We start from the raw sequence: 20110 nt of genomic DNA, 5'->3' as shown, positions 1-20110 counted from the left end.
TAAATAATTAGGAAAACATTGTAACGATTTTCCGACACCAGGATTCGAACACAGTACCTCCAGAAATAGGAATGGAACGAGAGACGGAATAGAACGCCCTTATGAATCTCTTGCGGGGAAGCCAGCGTGTTGAGACACTTGGCGCGTTTAAATTTAGCCATCTCGACAGGTTGAGCCGTTGTATGATTGTGCGTGTTCACAGAGTATTCAGCCCTTAAATAGGTACATATTTCTTTAAAATTCAGGACACTGATGACAGACAAAATGTAATAAATAAAGCCACAAGAACGCCTGAATCCACAAGTCCGAAGATAAGACAAATCCATGTACTTCCCATCATTTCAAACATTCCTGAACGATCGCCGCGCATGAGCTCTCTAGTTATTATTGTATGAAACTTTGTGAGCTGTGCATCATGCACATTATTCAGTATACTGTCCACGTCAGTGTTTTCTAGTGGAAAACGTATCTTGCGATGTGTATTCAACAAGTTCAAGAAATATCCTTCCTTACTATCGCAAATTACTTGCAGTCTAAAATCGTATAGTGAGAAATATGGAAACCTTCTATTTAAAAAGAAAGAAACAATAATTGTGGGCACTAGCAAAATGGTCAATGGAAGTCTGCAATGTAATATTGGAAACGTAGGCTACCACTTGCATTGTTTACAAGACACAAGGCGAATCCATGTTACAGCTTTTGCGGCGAACTACGCGACGCATTGTAATCAGTGTCGACGACTCCCTAAAATTAGCTACCACCAGGAGAAGCTGATGTTTTAATGCATTGCCTAACAGCATGTCGCACTTGTTGAAAAGGAACCGTGCGAAAGTGCATAGCGCACTCGCCAAATAAACATGAACCTGAGGGCTCCTACTGGGAGGTGAACAGAAAGACGCCGAATCACCAATCTCGCATGCGGCGCCGAGGGCCCTGCGACTATTGATTGCCCTCGATTCGGAAAAACGTGCTCGCGCTTTCTCCCCTAATTGTCTGCGCACTAACGAACACCACGGCGCAGAAGAAATTACCTTTCTGCGCGGCTTACACGGCCCAGATGTTCAATCACTCTTACCGAGGGTTGGCGCAACAAAGGCCTACTTTGCCCGGCGTTTGCCGCCCGCAGATAATATTTCGCCCCCATTGCCGCCTTCACTGACACCCTGTGAAAGAATGCCACACTAAGCAAGTCAGCACACGTGTCCTTGACACCTGTGCGCTCGCAAACAATACACCAGAGGCGGTTCTCCGCAGTAACATCCATTTGTTAAGCCGCAAGAGAAAGGAAACCTGAGCAAGGCGCGAAGCTGCAGTGAGGCTTAGCGATTATGTAGAAGGTATAACGGCAGAAAGGAGGAATATTTTGAAACATATAGGAAAAGCGGAGACTAGCCGACCCAGGCTCTTTATCAGTCGCTCTAAAGGGGAGTTAAAAGACTGTTTGCCGAACCTTTCACCGCAACTGTTTCGATACCATATTTGCTGCCACTTGCAACACTTTCTTTTCCAGAAAGGCTGTTGCAGCGTGATCCCCACAAAGCTGTCCACACTGCTTCCGGCGTCGAATGAACGGAAGCACGGAAAGGTACCACTAAAATGCGTGCCACGTCGACCATTGCGCAATGGTCGGAAGTACTGCAATGCAGCACTTCCGCATAGGCCTGCATAGGCCTCACATGACCTCTCCGGGTGCAAGGCAAGGTGTATATCTAAAAACTAAACAGCTCCGGCAAAAAGTGTCGATGGCAGTAAGAAGTCATCGGATGATTGAAAGTTGAAGATCGTCTTTCGTGCAGATACTTTCGCCGTCACATTTATTCATAGAACCGTGAGGGCCTTAGTAGAAACGACGGAGACAAGTGTACGCACTGCCATGCTCCGCTCCATCGGCTCTGTAGTGAGGACAGTGCAGTGTTCTGCCCTCCACTCCCAGTATTAACATTGTGCACACATACAATAGCGCTCCTGCTTTGCATCGCAGTGCGCCGCTGTTATCGCTGTGCATGCCAAACCAGCGTGCATACACTGTTCTGAGCGCAAAGCTCCAGTTCCAGTTCCAGTTTTTAAGAGCTTCTGGTTCCATTTCCAAAAGCTCTGATCTCGTAATAATAGTTGGCTGATTAAGATGACGATGTCTGCACGGATGCTTAGGAATACTACTACTACTACTACTACTACTACTACTACTACTACTACTACTACTACTACTACTACTACTACTACTACTACTACTACTACTACTACTACTACTACTAATAATAATAATAATAATAATAATAACACGCCAACGACACATTCTTCTCGAACAAGAAGCGTTGGCATTAAGTATGCCGCTTTACTTCTTTGCGGGACCCCAAGCTACATATTTACGGTGTGTCCCGTCGTGCTCGCCACCGTACGAACCTTCGATTCTGACTTCTAAGTCAGTGGCTGTACGCGACTCCTTTGGACGTTTATGCAAGAACGAGAACAAGGACGCGGCACCTGATACATGAAATGATACAAGGTAACTTGAAAACAATGTCATTGTGTTTCGCAAAATGACTCGTCGGAAGCGAATTGAACTGAACGCATACTATTCGCAATAGCCTATTGTACCTCAGATTTCTTTTTTTCCCATAACTCACTAATTAGCTAAGCCTAATTGCCCGACATTTTATTTACTGGCTGATGACCCCAAGTACGATACGCAGATTTGTAGAGCACCTTCAGAAACCATGGATCGAGTTGTTTCCTTGACGATACGTCTCACGTAGTCCTTTTTTCCGGGTTGCAAAGAAAGCCCGATAAATATGAAAAGAGCCACGTCGACGGAGTACTTGCGCTATGGTATTGTGCTGCTCTCAAGCGTGCGTTTGCTGAACAAGGTGCCGGCTAGGTTCTTGGCTAGCGTCAAATCTATACACAACCGTTGGCGCATCGTCGTGGGTACTTTGGGGTCGCTGTAACACTGTAGACCAAACTGTTCGAGCACAAAGGACAGCAGCCACTTGCCATCTGGCAGCGACACGTCGACGTTGAAGTCGCCCTCCACAATGACGGGCGTGTGGTCTGTGGACGAGAGCTACGAGAATGTGTCCCTCATAAAGTTGTCAATGTCGCGTTTGGAAGAGCCCGGTTGGATGTAGACGACCGCCACTTTGGCCACTAAACCGAGCCTCGGCGCGAGTGATAATATGCGTTGACCTGGCCGCGGTCCAAAGGAGTGCATGAAACAAAACATCTTTGTTAGTAATTTGCGATTGAGCAAACTTCCGGGTTAATTAGCTCAATGAAAGTTGGAAGGACTAGAGTTTTATTCTAGCGGACAAACACAGGGCTGTCCGTTCCCCTCCCGTAGAAGCCCATGCATTGACCACAGAGGGGAATTCCACAATATTTACAACTTCACAGCGAACTACGCAATTATGAAAAGCAAATGAAACTCGGCGTAATGTTAGAGTAGTCTTAGCGGCTAATTGTCATATAGTTTCTTCCTGGATAGTTTCAGTAAAACAAGTGTTACAAATGTTTTCTGTAACCAAACTCCCTCTGTATTTGCCCATGTATTGACAGCAGTCGGGAATTCTGTAGGGTTTACAACTTCACTGGGAACTAAATAATTATTACAAGTAAATGAGACTTGGCGTAATGATAGAGTCGTTTTAGCGGCCTATTTCAGTATAATATTTTTCAAGATATCTATATTAGATGTAGAGTTACAAAGCATTCGCGAGAAAGCTTGCATTGCCGCAAGGCGTTTTTTGTTCGCCCCCACTATTTTCCCGGAGACAGACAGTTTGGCTGTAAAAAGATGCACGTAACGAAGTCATTGCAATTAGGCATTAAAACACAATTCAAATGGCAAAATCTCAATGTGAAACTGCTATAGTCAATAAATAGTAAGAGTGCATCCTCAAGCTGAATTGGGCAAAAGGATGCTGATTTCGCGATGCTGCCATCGTGCTTGATACCAAGGTTGTCTCGTTTGAAGTAGTGCCTCCATAGCAACAAGGCCATGTCGGTGACTCTGAAAGCAAGACTGATAAATTCCGCTCTTTAAAATAGGTGATCCACAAGTGTCAAACACGTCACAAAGAGCAATGTATAAGAAGGAGCTAAAAAGGTATCCGAAATTCGCATAAAGCGAAAGAATAATCCACAACCTCAATTGAGAAATTCATGTCACACGGTGTGCAGGAGCTTCACGGAAAAAAGTGCGGCTATAGTGTCACAGGAAGCAACATTCTGAATCCATCATGAATTCGATCAGCAGCCTGCAAATATGCTCTCACGCAAAGAGAAAGCGTGGAACGGTGATGGAACCGTGAAGGCCGTCATATTTTTTCTTTTTTCTTCTTTTATTTCTCTATGCGGGGACGGCCGCATACGTGTTCTGAATTGCAGGGCTCTCCACCGTGTTCCACTCATATCAGTATACTGATGCTGGTCTGCGGGACCTTGAATAAACTAGCTTTGTCCCTCATTATTTTTTTAACTTATGATATGATTCTTAAAAATGGTAATATATATAAAACGCACAGCTTGAGTACTCCAAGCCACATTTAGTGTAAACATAATCGAAACAAATGCTGTCTGGCGTATGAACGCACACGCCGTTCTCTAGATGCCTGTTAAAGCTATTGATGATTATATCCCCCATCTGAGGCATCCATTATATCCCATGTGATCTGTTGGGACGTTGATGTACAAGCTTTTTTGAGTTACTTGCTTGGAGCAATATCATACGAAGCCAACGTACAAGTAGACCAGGACAGCATAGATGCTGTTCTTAGTGTATTCATATGTTAGCTTCTTATGATATTGCTCCAAGCAAGTAACCCAAAAAATAAATTACATGGTTTTACGTGCCAAAACCACTTTCTGATTATGAGGCACGCCGTAGGGGGGTCTCGGAAGATTTTGACCACCTGGGGTTCTTTAACGTGCACCTAAATCTACGTACACGGGTGTTTCTGCATTTTGTTCCCATCGAAATGTGGCCGCCGTGGCCGGGATTCGATCTCGCGACCTCGTGCTTAGCAGCGCAACACCATAGCCCCTGAGCAACCACGGCAGGTAACTAAAAAAATAAACGGCGAAGGAGCACCCAAACACTTACAGGATCGCTGACTATCTTTCTTAAAGGTTGCCCGCAGAGGACGAAAATGACTACACATCATACGAGACAATGAAATAGTCAAAAATGATGTTAGCCGCACGAGATTGTAGGATTGCAAATACATATAAGCCATGGCTCCAATAGAGCACAGCGTTTTGAAGGCTTGTCGACTTGAAGGAGATTACAGAGCGAAGCATCACACAATGTTAAATTTTTGGCAGTGCAGATTGATTAATACTAACGCTGTAAAGAGAGATCAACAAGAGGAATAAATAAAGCATAAGCCGTTTCACTCTGTGAAAGTCGATGGCCAGCGAAGCTGTGTAGCACATAACAAATAAAACAATGCCCGAAACTCTAGAGCATATACCTATATTGCTAATATGATGTTTTCCGAAATACAGCTAGCAAACTTGCATTTGACGTTGACTAATATGCGTCTCACATGGTGCACTTTTGATCACGATCGAGCCTCATCGGGACCGAATTTTTCAATTGCGGTTGGCTAATTTGCGCAAGTTGCGAGAGGCAGCCAATCGTGGTCCAGAATTTTGAACTGAATCCGGCTCGATCGCGATCTATTGTGACCGTGTGACACTGGTATAAGAGATTAATTCATCATATGACTTGACCTCCTTTAAAAGTTCGTTATGTGCAGTTAATAACTAGACATATTTATTTGAAAGAAAAGGGCGCTGAACCTTCTTGCTGTAAACCAAAAAAGCGATGTTTCCCTATACCTTAACGTCTTAATTAAGTATTAATTTAGTAATAATTAATTAATAAATAATTTATGAATTATTTATAATTGATTATTTAATTAATTCATTCATTGAAAGCCTCGTTTTCACGACAGTCCATTCTGTTATCATTTCTGTGATCTTATGTCGCCCTTTGTTAAATTTCTTCATTGCTTGGGAGGAATCGGATAGGTCGTACTTAATTGACCGAGCTAACTCCGTTGGAAAAACGTACTAGTAAGATCTTGATGAAGGCTAGTTGGTTCATACTTAGAAATGAGGTTAAACAGCGCGAAAAAGACGAGGACACAAGGAAACAAATACCACAGACAATACCACAGCGCTTGTCAGTGGTATTTGCTTCCCGGTGACCTCGTTTTTTCGCGCTGTTTAACCTCAGTTCCAGGAAAAACGTACAATACGGCCGTATATACGCGACTCCCTATAATAACTATTTTTGTTCATGCCTATTACCGGCATTGACTATCATGGTTGAAAAAAAAAACGAAGACAGAATCTCAAAAGAGACGAGGGGAATAATGTCATAGAAAGTAATGGCGTATGATGGCAATGTGAAAGACCAGGAAGTAAATGAGATCAGCTGTTATGATCTCTAACTATGAGCTGTATTTATATAACTATTATTGATCATTCAGTACATTTCCTTCTGGAAAGTGCATTGCATCCCCTAGCACAAAAGAAAAGGAACACACACACAGAGCGTTTGCAAGATATCAGTGCTTTCGGCCGAAGAACGGTCAACTTATATACTCGTCTTTACTATTAGTGCTCATATGAACTTGACTGGAAACTCTAGTTGCACTTCAACAGTATTGAGCTGCCCTCGGCTAAAACAATATCAGGTATACGTAACAATGTGCAATGCGCTCATACCCAGAGGGTTACGACGAAAAATTGTAGCGAGGGATTGTCGAAATTTTGTAACTGTGCGTCGCTAGCAGCAAAAAACGGCTTTCGTTTTCGTCATAAGCAAAGTAACTGGAACATCATGACTGTATAGCGCGTGGCCGCCAATAAAAATCTATCTTCATTTCAAACTGCCAGCCTTCGAAAAGTGCGCACTCAGAACGTCAGATGTATGGGATGCGAAGGACCCGAAAAAAATATGCCTTTCGTGTTTGTCCCAGGAAAGCATCGCGCTGGGTACAGTCGTAGGAAAGAACGAGGAAAAAAGCTTTCTCCCTATGACTCTCCGTTAAGCTATCAAGCGAAAGGCCCACCCAACGATTCGAAGTAACGCGAACGAATTGGTCGTTGACAATCGCCGCGCCTTCGCGCTTTAAAGTGCAGGGCAATCATTGAATATGGCAGAACAAGAGCTGCGACTGGCAGGGATGCCATTGAAAGTCATTTGCGTAAGTGCCTCAATAATATATGTTTTTTTTTAGATCCTCGATAAATCCGCCGCACCCTGGCATAAGCTATATATGTGCTCGTGTGAAAGGTGCAAAAGTGTTTGACCTTTAGACATCCTGGTATTCACATATCTGCAATCGGCTGGCAAAGAGAGATGAGTGGCCTGTTGTCGGTAGGACGTCCCTCTTTACTTTTCAAAGGAGTCCGTACTGCCGAGCATCTAATGGAATGAGAGCAGAAAAAAGACAGTAGGCCTACTGTACGAATGAAGACCGCGATGTCAACTATAGCTGCGTTCCACAGATTAGACGCTTTGGGTGCTTGTACTTGATTTGGATTTATGTTTGCACGCTTTCCACATAAAAAACGCACATTGCAGGTGAACCCGAACACGAGACGCATGGAGTCAGGGATAATGAGGGCTGAAGAGCTTTCCTGCTAGCATGTTTCTTCTATAGCCGGACATGCAAAAATGCGTGAAATCGTCGAGCTCCTTTTCGTTGGAGCATTTTTACTGTATCTATCATGCTTAAAAAGTTAACCTAAAGAAATAAATCATCGAGGGAAAGTGACCGCCAGGTTTATTCTGAGCGTTTTCGATACTATTCACTACACTCTAAAAAATATTTGCACCATTTAATGCTAATCTTATCCTACAAAGAGTAATCGTAATCTATATTGCGTGCCTTTACTTTCTTTAAGGTTGCATGCCCCTAACTTCTAGGTCACAAAAGGCAGGCGAGTTGTAAGAGTTGCATAGCATTCTTGAGAAGAAAGTAGCTCGCGCAGAGTTTTTAAGAATGAAAACTCAAGCGCAATAGTCTATTATTTTGGGGGACATAGTGCACCCCAAAAAGTGCTAACATTTTTACAGTGTATTGGGGTTTGGTATAATCCAACCGTTTACGATAGATATGTCGCCCGTCAGTGTTCGTTTATAATTCTCGACTTGACTCAATATCAACGTTAGCTAAACGTAGAAGATTCACAAAAATGCGTCGCTCCAGTTCCAAACGTTACTACCGATTTTGATGCGAATGCCATTGTTGGTCTTGCCAAACCAGTTTTCTTTCCGGCTATGTAGCAGGCTAGCCAACCACCTATCCCACCAAAAATGTCGGCTGATCCCAAAGATATTTAAGTCGAAAATGTGGACCAATGCCGAACGCAGCACAGTCTAAAATGCGGACCTTTCGCGTGGGTATGTGCTACTGGGTACGTGCCATTCTCAATGAACCCAATTGACGCTAATTGGGCTCCCTTTGCATGTGCCTCTTGGTAAGCGCGGACTTGACGTCACCGCCGCCAGTAGGCATAGCGCATCCAGGGGGAAGGGCGAGAGAGGAGCCAGGCTGCAGTAGACGCCTGTACATGATGCATTTCGTCTGTTCACATAATTGTGCAGTCATCCGAACTTCTGTGAGAATTTTTCTCGTTTCCATGTTTCTCGCGCTGCGCCAATTGCTGCCTCATGAGCCCCACTTTCAACATTTGGCACCAGAAGCCTTGCATTTGCAATAACTTCTTTTTTACTGTTTGTTATTGTTTGCATCTATGAATCACTGAAGGACTTTCGGTAATGCGATATGCTGAAAAGAGTTTGCATATCCCTACAACGAAGAAACAAATGGGAGTCATTACGTTGTCCGGGTTTCATAAACGCTTGCAGCCCTGGAATACTCTACAATTTCAATTTTATGCAATAATAAATAAATAGGGGACCACGGAAGAATGCTTATCCTTGGGTGGAACAATACCGCTTTAATTTTATTAACGTTAAATTTTAAATTGTCTTTGCATGATGAGCTTTCGATTAGTGGCAGACTCTTATAAGCGTGTCTGGGAAGTTCCAAGCCTGAATTACCCATAAAAATAAAGGAGTGACACTAGCGTAAACAATGTATTTGGCGGAATCATCTCATTTCGCCGAATCATCTCTCTATTTCATTTACGTAAAAATTAAAAATTAAAGGGCCCAGAATGCTACATTGTGGTGTACCAGTAATGAGTTTTTTTTATCCTTCCATATAGCAATGCTAGTGCCTGGAATTTGGCAGCATTGTTGCCGTGAGGTAGCATAGCACGTTTTATTGGTCACATGCCTGCTCCTACACTCGCTCGCTTCGCGATGCCTGCTGTTGAAAGTATTTCCGGCATTCGCCGCCGTGACCATGAGTGACACTGGCTAACACTTCCAGAACTAAACGTATACACATGCTTAAGAAAGTGTACCGTAGTGCGGCCGCTGCTACAGATGAAACGTACAACATTGCACGTGTAATGCGGAAGATGTGCATTCGGCTCTCCAGCCGCGGCAAGTTGCCTTTTGGACCGTTTTCCCCTTCTTTCTTATCATCTTCACATATTATTTTTTATTAAAAAAACGTTAAATTTTCAATTCTGTCCTCGTCTTCATTGCCTGTCAACCTCATGTGGCTTGAACAACAAGATTATTCATCCTTTATTTGCATTTTTTTTTTCTTTTTGACCATGTCAACATAGCTTTCTTTTTCATGTTCAAACGTCCAGACACGAGCATGCGAGATTGAACGGATTTTATTCGAACAGAGGCTTTTTATTGCCTCGGGCAGCATGCTCAAGTAACGTGCGCGTTAGACAAAAGACATGTGCCAATGACGCTGCATCCTATATGACTTACTTCTTCGAAGAAAAGCTCAGATTTCTATGTAAGGACATCAAGTGAGATATTATGAAGAGGTAAAAAGAGAATTTTCATCACTATAATTTGTACCTTGCAGAACACCGCACCTGCACACAGTTCCTCGCACGCTCATTATTTTTTTCGTGAGGCTAGAGTAACAGCAGATCATTCATGAGCTCCACTCTGATAGCAGATTAGCGCAGAATTATACATTACGAGTTTCCATGCTGGGGGTGTTTGTGACAGCGACAGAGAGCGAACTAATCCGCAACCAGCAACAACTAGGGGATGAATACGTTAGTATAAGAAATTCGTTATAAAAGAAAACAAATTATACTAACCTATTGGTATGACTCTCATCAGATTTGTTATACAAGTGTATGCCATAAATGCAAGAATTATAACTGCAATTTATAAACTTGAGTTTCCTGCACACAGCGTATTCACCAAATAGCCTGAAACATCTGTGCAGCACTCATTTACATAGTTTGCATTGCGGTTTAAAATAATTATTCGAAATTTTTATTTTAAGGCCTGATATGAGTCATCGTGTAGCGGCGCACCGTACAGACACGCACAAGGAGAGACAACACAAGTGCTGCTTCTTGTCCTTGTCAATACGATGCGCTGCTACCTGTTGAATACCTGCTTGCAGTATAGCCTATAGTGGGGGCTGATGACGGACGCAATGTAATCCACGTCGGCATGAATCTCATCGGGCACGCGGTGGTGGCCTCCACCATTCGCGCGCGTATTTTCCTATGCGAGTACGGATTAAGCTGGGCATACAAAAAAAGGAAACGCATTGTGGGAGTGTGTGACATTTTCACCTGTGTCATGGGGCCCCACCAAGTTTTCAGATAGAAAAAGCATCCTCCCAGGAATAAAATACTGGCGACGCTGCAAAACATGGTGCAGTACACAAACAGGTAAATGAGCGTTACTGCGACGCCCGACGGCAAAAGTATCTGCGATGGGAGATGAACGCCAACAGTACCTCGCATGAAGTAGGAAATAAAATAAAATTCTACACATGAGTACGTGTCTCTCCATAGAAATTATCTCGAACGTTTTAGCAAAGCATTATCGCCCATCCTTATTGTGTTCCACGATGCACTCTGTCAAGACCACATTTGCACGGACTCAGAAAAAAAAATAACGAACTTGAATGGAGGTATGGTGGTATTTCGTTTCGGATTAAAATTATGCGGTGACACGGGCCTGCTAAAATTGCCACCATAGCTTGTATATTATCTGATGCTGCGTAAGCATTATATAAGCCACTGTTATGAAAAAAATGAGGTAACAAGCATGACTACGAAGCCTTCTTGCGTAAGTCTTGTCTCTTGCAGTGTAAGCGGTTTGTTAGCCGTTTCAGCAAGAGAGAGAGAGAAACAATAAATAAAGAAGGCGAAGCTGTGCAAGAAGTTAAAGAAGTTAAATAAATAAATAAAAAATAAAAAAGAATGAATAACTAAATAAATAAATAATTGCGCACCCTAAAGGTTTATCTGTATTGTTAATGTACGTGTCACATTTGCCCTAAGATCGTGTATGCAGTGAAAAATATTTTAGTAACTGGTTTGCTATTGTAGCTCCTCGTAATTGCGCATCCCGTAGAAATTTTCCGAGAAAGCGCTGCATATTAAAAGCTGCAGAATGCGATGTCATTTATTCTACTGCGATAAAGTGCACAATGGACTATTCTCACAATTGCAGTGATGTCCTTCTTGTTCAGTCTCTTCCAAAGTAATGACGGGTTAGTCATTATTGCAAAACAGTGTGTACGAACACCCCTCGCTTTTCAGACGGGATTAAAATTGCGGGCAGGATCGTCGTTGTAAAATGCAGCGCAATAGAGGCCGCATCATGTGCAGCTATCACGTCTTTATTTGAGCCACGACCTGCGCCGCCACTATTCGTGCACATATACTACGCGGGAAAACATCGTCGCGAATTAGAAAAGTGATCTTTTTCACTACGGAAAAAAAAGTAGATTAACGATTTCAGAAATTCTGTCCAGAAACCACATCAGTACCATCGTATTCGCAAAACAGCTCTGCTTTTCAGAGCCGTGACAGCCCTGTTCACTTGGTTCTTGAAGCGGCTAACAGAATGCGCCGCAAATGTAGGTAATAATCATTACTTTACGAGCAAAAGTATTAGCTGCCGGCTGCAGTAATTTCCGGGCCCTGTGAATGCGTGGATCGTCCCAAAACACAAAGGTACACGGAGCAAGGTGGAATATGTGATTTTAGATAATACGATAGGCAGGAAACCTTGAAAAGAGCCTAAAAATTGTTTATTTCTTTTTCACTTTTTTAATTACATCCCTATTTGTTCTCCAATATATTTGCACTAAGAAAAAGAAGCCACAGAAATTGTCAAAAATGTCTACAAATGCGTAAGCATTGTTTGGCTCAGATGTGGCTTTGTTCTTGCTTAGTTTTGCTTACTTCCTTTTCCTAGCTTGTGCGCTTATACACATGGCCTTCCAATTGAAAAAGAATGATTAAGTTTTAATAGACAATTGTCATGTTTTCTCGCCACATCCGGCCCCTTCAGTGCAATAGTGCCAATTGAGCCGGAACGCAGGGCGCGAGCATGTCTCGAAGAAGCACAGCGGTGGGAAGTGAACACCAGCTGCTGCAGCAGAGTGTGAGGCATTGCGTGCGGGGAGAGCGCACCCCAAATTTCAAGTTGGCCCACTCAGAAATTTAAGTTGGCCTACCCTTCTATTTCAATGCCGCCGACCCCCAAATTTAAGTTCGCACACCCGCAAGTTTCAACTTGGCCCATATCAAAAGTTCAGTTGGCCCACTCCCAAATTTAAAATCAGCCACCCCCAACTTTACGTTCCCCATTCCCAAATTTGTGTTAGGCCACCCTCAAACTTCAATTTGTCCCGCTTGCAAGATTCAAGTTGGCCGACCCCCCAAATTAAATTTGCCAACCTCCAAATTTCAAGTTGGCTCACCTCCAAATTTCATTTGGCTCACATCAAAATTTCACGTTTAGCTATCCCTAAACTTCCATGTTGACCCACCCCCGAGTTTCAGTTGGTCCAACCCTACTATAAGCCTCCCCATGCATACTTTAAGGAGCCCGATGTACATGTATGAGTACTGTTTTCATTTTATTTTTGCTTTGCATTTTTTCTTATCACTTAAAAGCTACCAGTCATTTACAGTATCATAACTTACACTGTAAAGTTGCACCATCATAACGATTACATATCTTAACTGTGCAAATTACACATTTTTCTGTAGATACGAGGCATTACACTTTTCGCGTGACGGGGCTGGGGAGCTCGTCAAAGAAAGCTTACGCATTAATAAAGTCGAGACGTGCCAAAAGCACAGCATTGAAAGGCGCTATTTCCTTCCTGTTTGGGTTTATCTTATCAAAAGTCATTGCTAAGCGGCCGGTTGGTAGAGTAAGGTCCATCGTGCCTAAAGAGAAGAAATGTCTCTGGCATTGCACAGGTGATCGAAACTAAGTATTTGGTACATGCAGCAATTTCCACATTATGCTATGCCTGATTAGATATATTATCTTGACGTCGCTTTTTATGTAACGCGGTTATCTTCATTTTAATGAATGAGTATGCCAAAAGAACCAAATCAAGCAACTCAATGTTTAAACCTACTGAACAACACCAGGACGGTCACCTAATATTTCATGCCTACAATACAATGAAGTTAGTGGATATATTTAATCTTCGTTACAGCTAAAAATACATTGAACAAAACCTAAACGTGTGACATGGGATTTAGACAGGAAGGTATTGGTACAGCAGCCAGTTATGCTTGGTACCGCTTGCTTTAAACACGCCTGCTACAAGCTATATACGCCTTCTCGTTGCTGAACTCTTTAGTATTCATTAGTAGAGGAGCAGATAGCTATTCTGCATACCAAGCAAGAAATATAGGTGACCTTTAACGAGTAAGCAAACTCCAAAGTTCATTCTGTTTCTGCATATAATATCTAGACGTTATTTAGCGTATATCTACTACAATGAATGTAATGTGTTTATATTTTCTAACCGACTCAAGTTAGTTTCATTCGACAGAAGGGCACAAACAGCGATATTCTATTGAAACTTCCACAAAGACTGTACGGATCGCTGCAGAGCGTCCCGAAAGCCGGTGATTGTTTTAACGTGTAGTTCTTTTCCTTGAGCCTGATTTCTGGGAAACATAAATGCCCATTTGAACACGGGAGTAACAGCAGAAATGCCTAATAACACGACGAATCGCCAGTTCTAAATCTTTCATGGAAAATGTGCCGACATCAAAGTGGGCCTAAGGCTTTCGAGCAATGGATATTTATTGGTCTGACTGTCTTCCATTGAATTTCCCAGAAACCTTGAGATGATGAAAAAATATGAACGGGAAACGAGAATGCGAAGTTTAAAAAATAAATAAAATATGAATTGCACTTACATTTAGCAAAAATAAGTAATGAAAAGGAACATAACACAGCTCTGCTGCTTTATGTTCCTAGTCTCCGAGTGCCTGAGGTTTGAATGTGCAGAAAAAAAGCACAGGGTAGAAAAGGGAGAGCTTCCACGAGCCGCTTTTATGAGCGATATGAAATGAAGGAAGCACGCAATTTTCGGTGAGAAACCTTGCACAGAACTTTCATTCCTGCTTACATAGCACTCTTCTGAGACTTTATAGTCCGTAGCACATCTAGTCACCAAACTTATCTCGAAGGTGGGAGTGCTGGGGAGCATAGTGTGGGCATGACGAAAATGGGATTGCTGTCTGCGCGTGGGGATCAGCGTTTTTCAACTCAGACTGACCCATGAGTACCACTGCTACAAGGCAAGTGGGTTGAGGGCAGATATCTGCCTTAAGTCTGGATATAACCCACGTTCATTTCTCTTTAGAAAATGTTGACTTCCTGCCTAATAAACGACAACCCGTACCACAGAACTGCGTTACTAAAAACCTGAAACTGAAAAGCGGGTGCGCACAATGTGTTCTTACATGTACGAATAAACCAAGACAACTCTGGCACCTTAAGAACAGTATAGAGCATAAATAGTTATGTCTGCCGGCGAATTTCATAAAAATGAAATACCTGTTCGGCTATGAATGTCAAATACTACCGTTAGTTGTTTATCCAGCAATAAAGTTACCATCATGTACTAAACCTAAGTAAAAGTCAACTCAGTTCTGGTAAAAATAGCGGTGGTATGCATGGCGTGCACTCGTCGAAACTCAAATATTTCTCTTGCTCGTTTAAATGCCCCATTCTCTTGTGGATGCACGTGGTTGTAATGAGATTGAAAACTGGGTGAAATAATTTGGGTCCATAAATTATGTGGAATGGCCCAAGCAAACGGGACAGCAAATAAATATTGCAGCTCAAATGTGCTGTGCCCACATGTACAATTGTTCATTTCTGTGAACGTTTCCTTTTATTGTCCCGCATCGTTATCCCCATTTACTATAATGCACGTACATAACCCTTGAGTATGAACTTTGTACTTTTTGTGTTGTTTTCTGAGACGTCATATCGCTGAGGAAGTCATTAGGAATTCAAGTGAGCCCCCGTACTATTCTCATTTCCTTTGTCAGTGTGCATGCTACGGTCATCTTTCGTTGTCCGCGGATTCTATGCACACGTATTTCAACAAAATTATGGTCTCCTTCTATGCTGCAAAAGATCCCAGGGGTCATTCACAAAAGTTTCATTATGGAAGGCCATCTGGCGTTTCTCATGTTTGTGGTGTCCTTCTGGAAGTAATGCCAATCACTACTATTGCCCGCGTGTGCCCTAACGATGGCCCATGAGAACGTGTTCTTACATAAAAGGAGCTTGCTGCCTACCCCCTTTAACTTTTGTGCGTCAAGGGGACAATTAAAGTATGATGAATGCATTCTGGGTTAGCATAGAAGTCGAAGTGAGGTCGCACTGCGAGGTCCCTTGATTTATGCTATCCGCCGTTGTTGCTTCGTGGCAATGGTGTTGGGCTTCTGAGCACGAGGTCGCAGGATCAAGACCTGGCCGCGGTGGCCGCATCTCGGTGGGACAAAATGCGAAAACACCCGTGTACTTAGATTTAGGTGCACACTAAAGAACCGAAGGTGGTACAGATTATTCCGCATTATTCCCCCACTATGGCGTGCCCCTTAATCGTATCGTGATTTTGGCACGTAAATACCACATAAATGAACAATTTAATTGACCTTTGGCGAAGCCGGAAGCCGGGAGGGGGGGAGGTAATAGTTTCTTAAAGAAGCCTTCGTCACCTACTTGTGTTTCGCATGTGGATGCTATTGACCCTATAGCCGGTTTTACATAGAGGAAAAATCGCACATTAAAGCACAACGTCTCTCTGTCGCCCACTGCTCTTGCTTTTAGGGGAGTTATTCCAGGCGGACTGCTTACTGAAAGTAATGCATCCTGTTAAAATTGCCGACAAGTTCATCCGCGCGGGTACAAATACTGCAGCCCTCAAAGCTGCGACTACGGAGGATGTATACATATACGCACTGCGACGAGCGCATGTGTGTCTTATTTCACGATGCCTTTGAGAGAGCCTCGCCCTCGAGGTGATATAAATATATAACTGGAAAAACGTGCAGTGACTGGCGGAAATTCCTCTTAAATGTTGACCTCGAAATATTTATGTAAATATCATAAACATAATTTAAAAGGGGGCTTTTCCCATTATATCTACTACTTATGATAGCTAACAGTCACTTTCGCTTTTTGGTGTTTATGACGTTTTCATGTTATATTACTCCACCGCAGTGCGCGTATTCATGCTATTATCTGTGTTGGAGTGTTCGCAGTACCGATAAACTCACGACGATATGTGGCAACGGACCGTGAAGCAAGTGGCAGTGGAAAGCAAAATGAAATCTCATAGCTGCACAACATTCACGGCACTCATAGCAATCTCATAGCTGCACAAGAGGAATTCACGCCAGTCAGTGCACGTTTTCCCAGCTGTACATTTATATCATCTCAAGGGCCAGGCTCTCTCAAAGGCATCGTGAAATAAGACACACATGCACACGTTACAGTGCGTATATGTATACATCCTCCATCGACGCATCTTTGAGCGCTGCAGTATTTGTACTCGCGCGGATGAACTAGTCCGCCATTTTAACAGGATGCATTCCTTGCTGCCAATTTTGGGAGCGCACATGCTGCTTGCAGCAAGAGTGGTATCGCACTGATCATTCCCTTCAGTGAAAGCGAAAGTGAGTAACAGATGTCAAGAAAACAACCGAACAATTTTTTTCATATTCACAGGCGAGATGTACATATAGTGCACACAGTAATTTACCTTTTATACGTGAGTGACTACTGCACAAAGTATCAACCGTGTTACACGAGGTGCCGCATACTCCCTGTTTGTTGCGAGAATGGACGTGCAGATGCAAATCTTACGATTTCACTAGGAAAAGAGTGTCGTATAGCTTTACGCGTAAAGTCGATGGTATCGCCGGAATGATTAATTTTATGCGGTGGTGTGTTAAAGTTACTCTGCTCTCGCTTTGTCTTGAAATGTGGATCTGGTATATGGATTTGGATAGATTCTATGAGCAGCTAGAGGGGTGAAAATGAGCTGAGGTGTGAAAAATCATCTATAATTATTGCATTTGTTCCCTTAGCTGTAGCAGCTCGAATGTACGTTTCTCAAATATTGAACTACTAAATATTCATTATTCCTGGAGTTTCCATTGTAATTTTCATTATGTGCTGTTTTGTGTACCGCATGCAAGCCGGCTGACCAATCTGTATCCCTTGAAGAATAAATTTCTCTGCTACATGAACGAAACGGCCGCTCCGCTTAATCTGCTCTAATAACATGGTGTAAATTTCTCTCAAAAAGATCTATAAGCCTACTGCCTTCAGAGTTCAGGACGTTGTGAACCGACGTGACCATTTACATCATAGGTGCCATGCTACTGCTCCGCTTGTTCGTCCACTTACTTCACAGAAAAATTCGTAAGGGTAGAAAAACCACGGTTGTTCTACGTATACGCACGTTTAACAGAACACAATTCCACCAGGCTACTTGAACTCCAGATTCATATCAGGCAGCAGTGGAGGGGAAAATGTGAAAACGACTCCTCAGCAGGGAAATCATGCAGAGTGTAGAACAACGAAATAGTAGCAGGCCTGCTGGCGATTGCGACCCACTTAGGTATTTCCTTTCGTGCTTCCACTCGTTCTTCGCGTCTCGGCCACTTCTCCACGTGTGTCATTCGGGAACTCCGGAAGCAGACTACTCAGAAAAGATCGGCTGATGGGGCACTGGAGTCGAGTACCCGGCCCTCCCGCGATAATGAAACAGCGTTACTGGGACCTGGAGGGAAAAATAACTTAATTAGGGAACCAATTAGAAAGAAAGTCAAGAGCACGGCCCACCAAATTACCGGAGGTGCTAAGGTAGTCGATGATAAAGAATGTCTTTTTATGTGGGAGTAAAGGTCGCACAGCTCTCGCACTTTTAACGTCGTGAACATCGTCATATTCCGCTAGGAAATGAATCGCCCAGTCTATGTTGAGTGTGATGACCTTTTGCAAGAAAGCGTATTCAATGGCGCGCAGGCTGTACTGTTTGGACGTCATAAATGAGTATTCAATAATTAGTAATTTCTGCTTGTCCCCTCTGGAGTTCCCATCTAAAAATGTGAAAACAAACTGTTTTACAGTAGACTGGTGACGCGCTTTTTAGTATACCGTAGGAGCACCATTTTGAATTGCCGGAAATCAGTTGCACTAAGATAAACTTGAATTCTGTGGTTCGATGCCGTAGGGCAGCTTGCCCTTTTCTGCCTGTCTCTGCGCTCACTTCAATTATTTGGTCACTAATCGTAACATAGATACTTGTTGCGTCGTGCACTTACTGCACTGGCACTCTTAGAACGCCGTATAGGACTCCACGAAGTGGATAAGGTCCTCTCTAAGATCGTGGTTTTCTGAGTATGTCGTTCAATTCTACGACAGCGCATTCAGAAATACGTGGCGAGTGGCTCGTTCAAAGCTTAATTTGCTACGAATAACTGTCAATTGAGCGCAATAGTGTTAGAGGCCCGTGTCGACGAAAATACGGTGTCGGTATCCGGTGCTGGAGTCGTGTGAGCGAAAATTCTCGCATATATTTTCGTATGTGTATATGCCATGAATTGCTGTATGACATGCAGTATATGCGGGTTATATTGTCACACCATTCTGAGTTGCTCATACCTTGTCTTACATTCTGGACAACGTTATTCACCGGAATCGTGAGAATGCCAGTCCGCAAATAAATATGAAACAAAACGCCGACAGTGCATGCCTTTTGTCTGAAATCTTCTCCGGCTGAAATATTAAAGGTGCGAAATAATAACAGAAACCCGGAAATGCAGGTGACTTGCCTCACAGGATTGATTGGAATACCGCCAAGATATTAGAAAAAAAAGAAATTAGGCTTCAAGACACCATTTGGAATCCCTCCTAATACACATGACAGATAGCACCCTGAACCGGAATGACGTAACCCTACCCCCTCCCCCCACCCATCTACACGCGCTGCTTACGTCATATTTTAAAGCCGTATAAACATTGTATCGCACGTCCTTGATTTCATTGTGAACCAGGCTCCCGTCAGGGGAGCCGAAATGTCTTTTCTTGTAGTCTTTCAGCGGTAGGGGTCCTTCTTTTTGCCCTTCTTCAAACCTAATAATCGTGTGATTTCTTCGCGCGGCAATGCACCTTCTCCGGTATCCGCCAACGCAAGAGGTAGCGTTTCTACAAGAAAGCTCGCCTTCGTGCATAGCTTTCGCCAGAAGCGTTTCCTCGTAAGCATTACGGTTACGTAAGCTGCAGTTGCTGGGAAGCGTGAGAGGAAGTCAGAGATCTTTGAATGCAATTGCATTCCACTGTTAAAGGCGAAGCTTAATTGCCCTCCTAATTTTTGTCCGAGTCAAAGCGTGCGCTCATTAACGGAAGAAGCGCTGCCCTAGCTGACAGCTCCGCTAGCTCTTTTGATTGAATGAACGATGGCATTAGCTTTCAAGGTACTTAATGTAACTAGTAACGCAGAGTCATTACTGGACAGCTTTGAAAACTCATTCGCCCAGAGCAAAACAGAAGTGCTGAAACTGCTTTCGAAAAGCTTCGTCACCATAACGTTTAATTATTTATGGTTAGGAAAAACAAATTTTCTTCGGCTATTACTTGTTGATAAAAATATGAACGATTGAATTTGGTGGCATA

General features: G+C 43.1%; 1 protein-coding gene across 13 annotated transcripts in view; it reads right to left on the bottom strand.

Annotated features, from left to right (window-relative positions):
• The window catches only part of LOC135903595 (uncharacterized), a 1541440-nt gene that overhangs the window by 275856 nt on the left and 1245474 nt on the right, over nt 1–20110 (bottom strand). Inside the window, exon 4 of one of the 13 annotated variants that reach the window (XR_011511432.1) lies at nt 18050–18215. The exons of the other annotated variants lie outside the window; for them this stretch is intronic. The gene's annotated coding sequence lies outside the window, so the exon portion shown is untranslated. The remainder of the gene's footprint in view (nt 1–18049; nt 18216–20110) is intronic. 13 annotated transcript variants of the gene reach the window in all.

This window comes from Dermacentor albipictus, chromosome 1, assembly GCF_038994185.2.
Source record: "Dermacentor albipictus isolate Rhodes 1998 colony chromosome 1, USDA_Dalb.pri_finalv2, whole genome shotgun sequence".
Lineage (NCBI taxonomy): Eukaryota > Metazoa > Arthropoda > Arachnida > Ixodida > Ixodidae > Dermacentor > Dermacentor albipictus.
The sequence above is the reverse complement of the archived record's forward strand: the minus strand, read 5'-3'. Positions and strand labels throughout refer to the sequence as shown.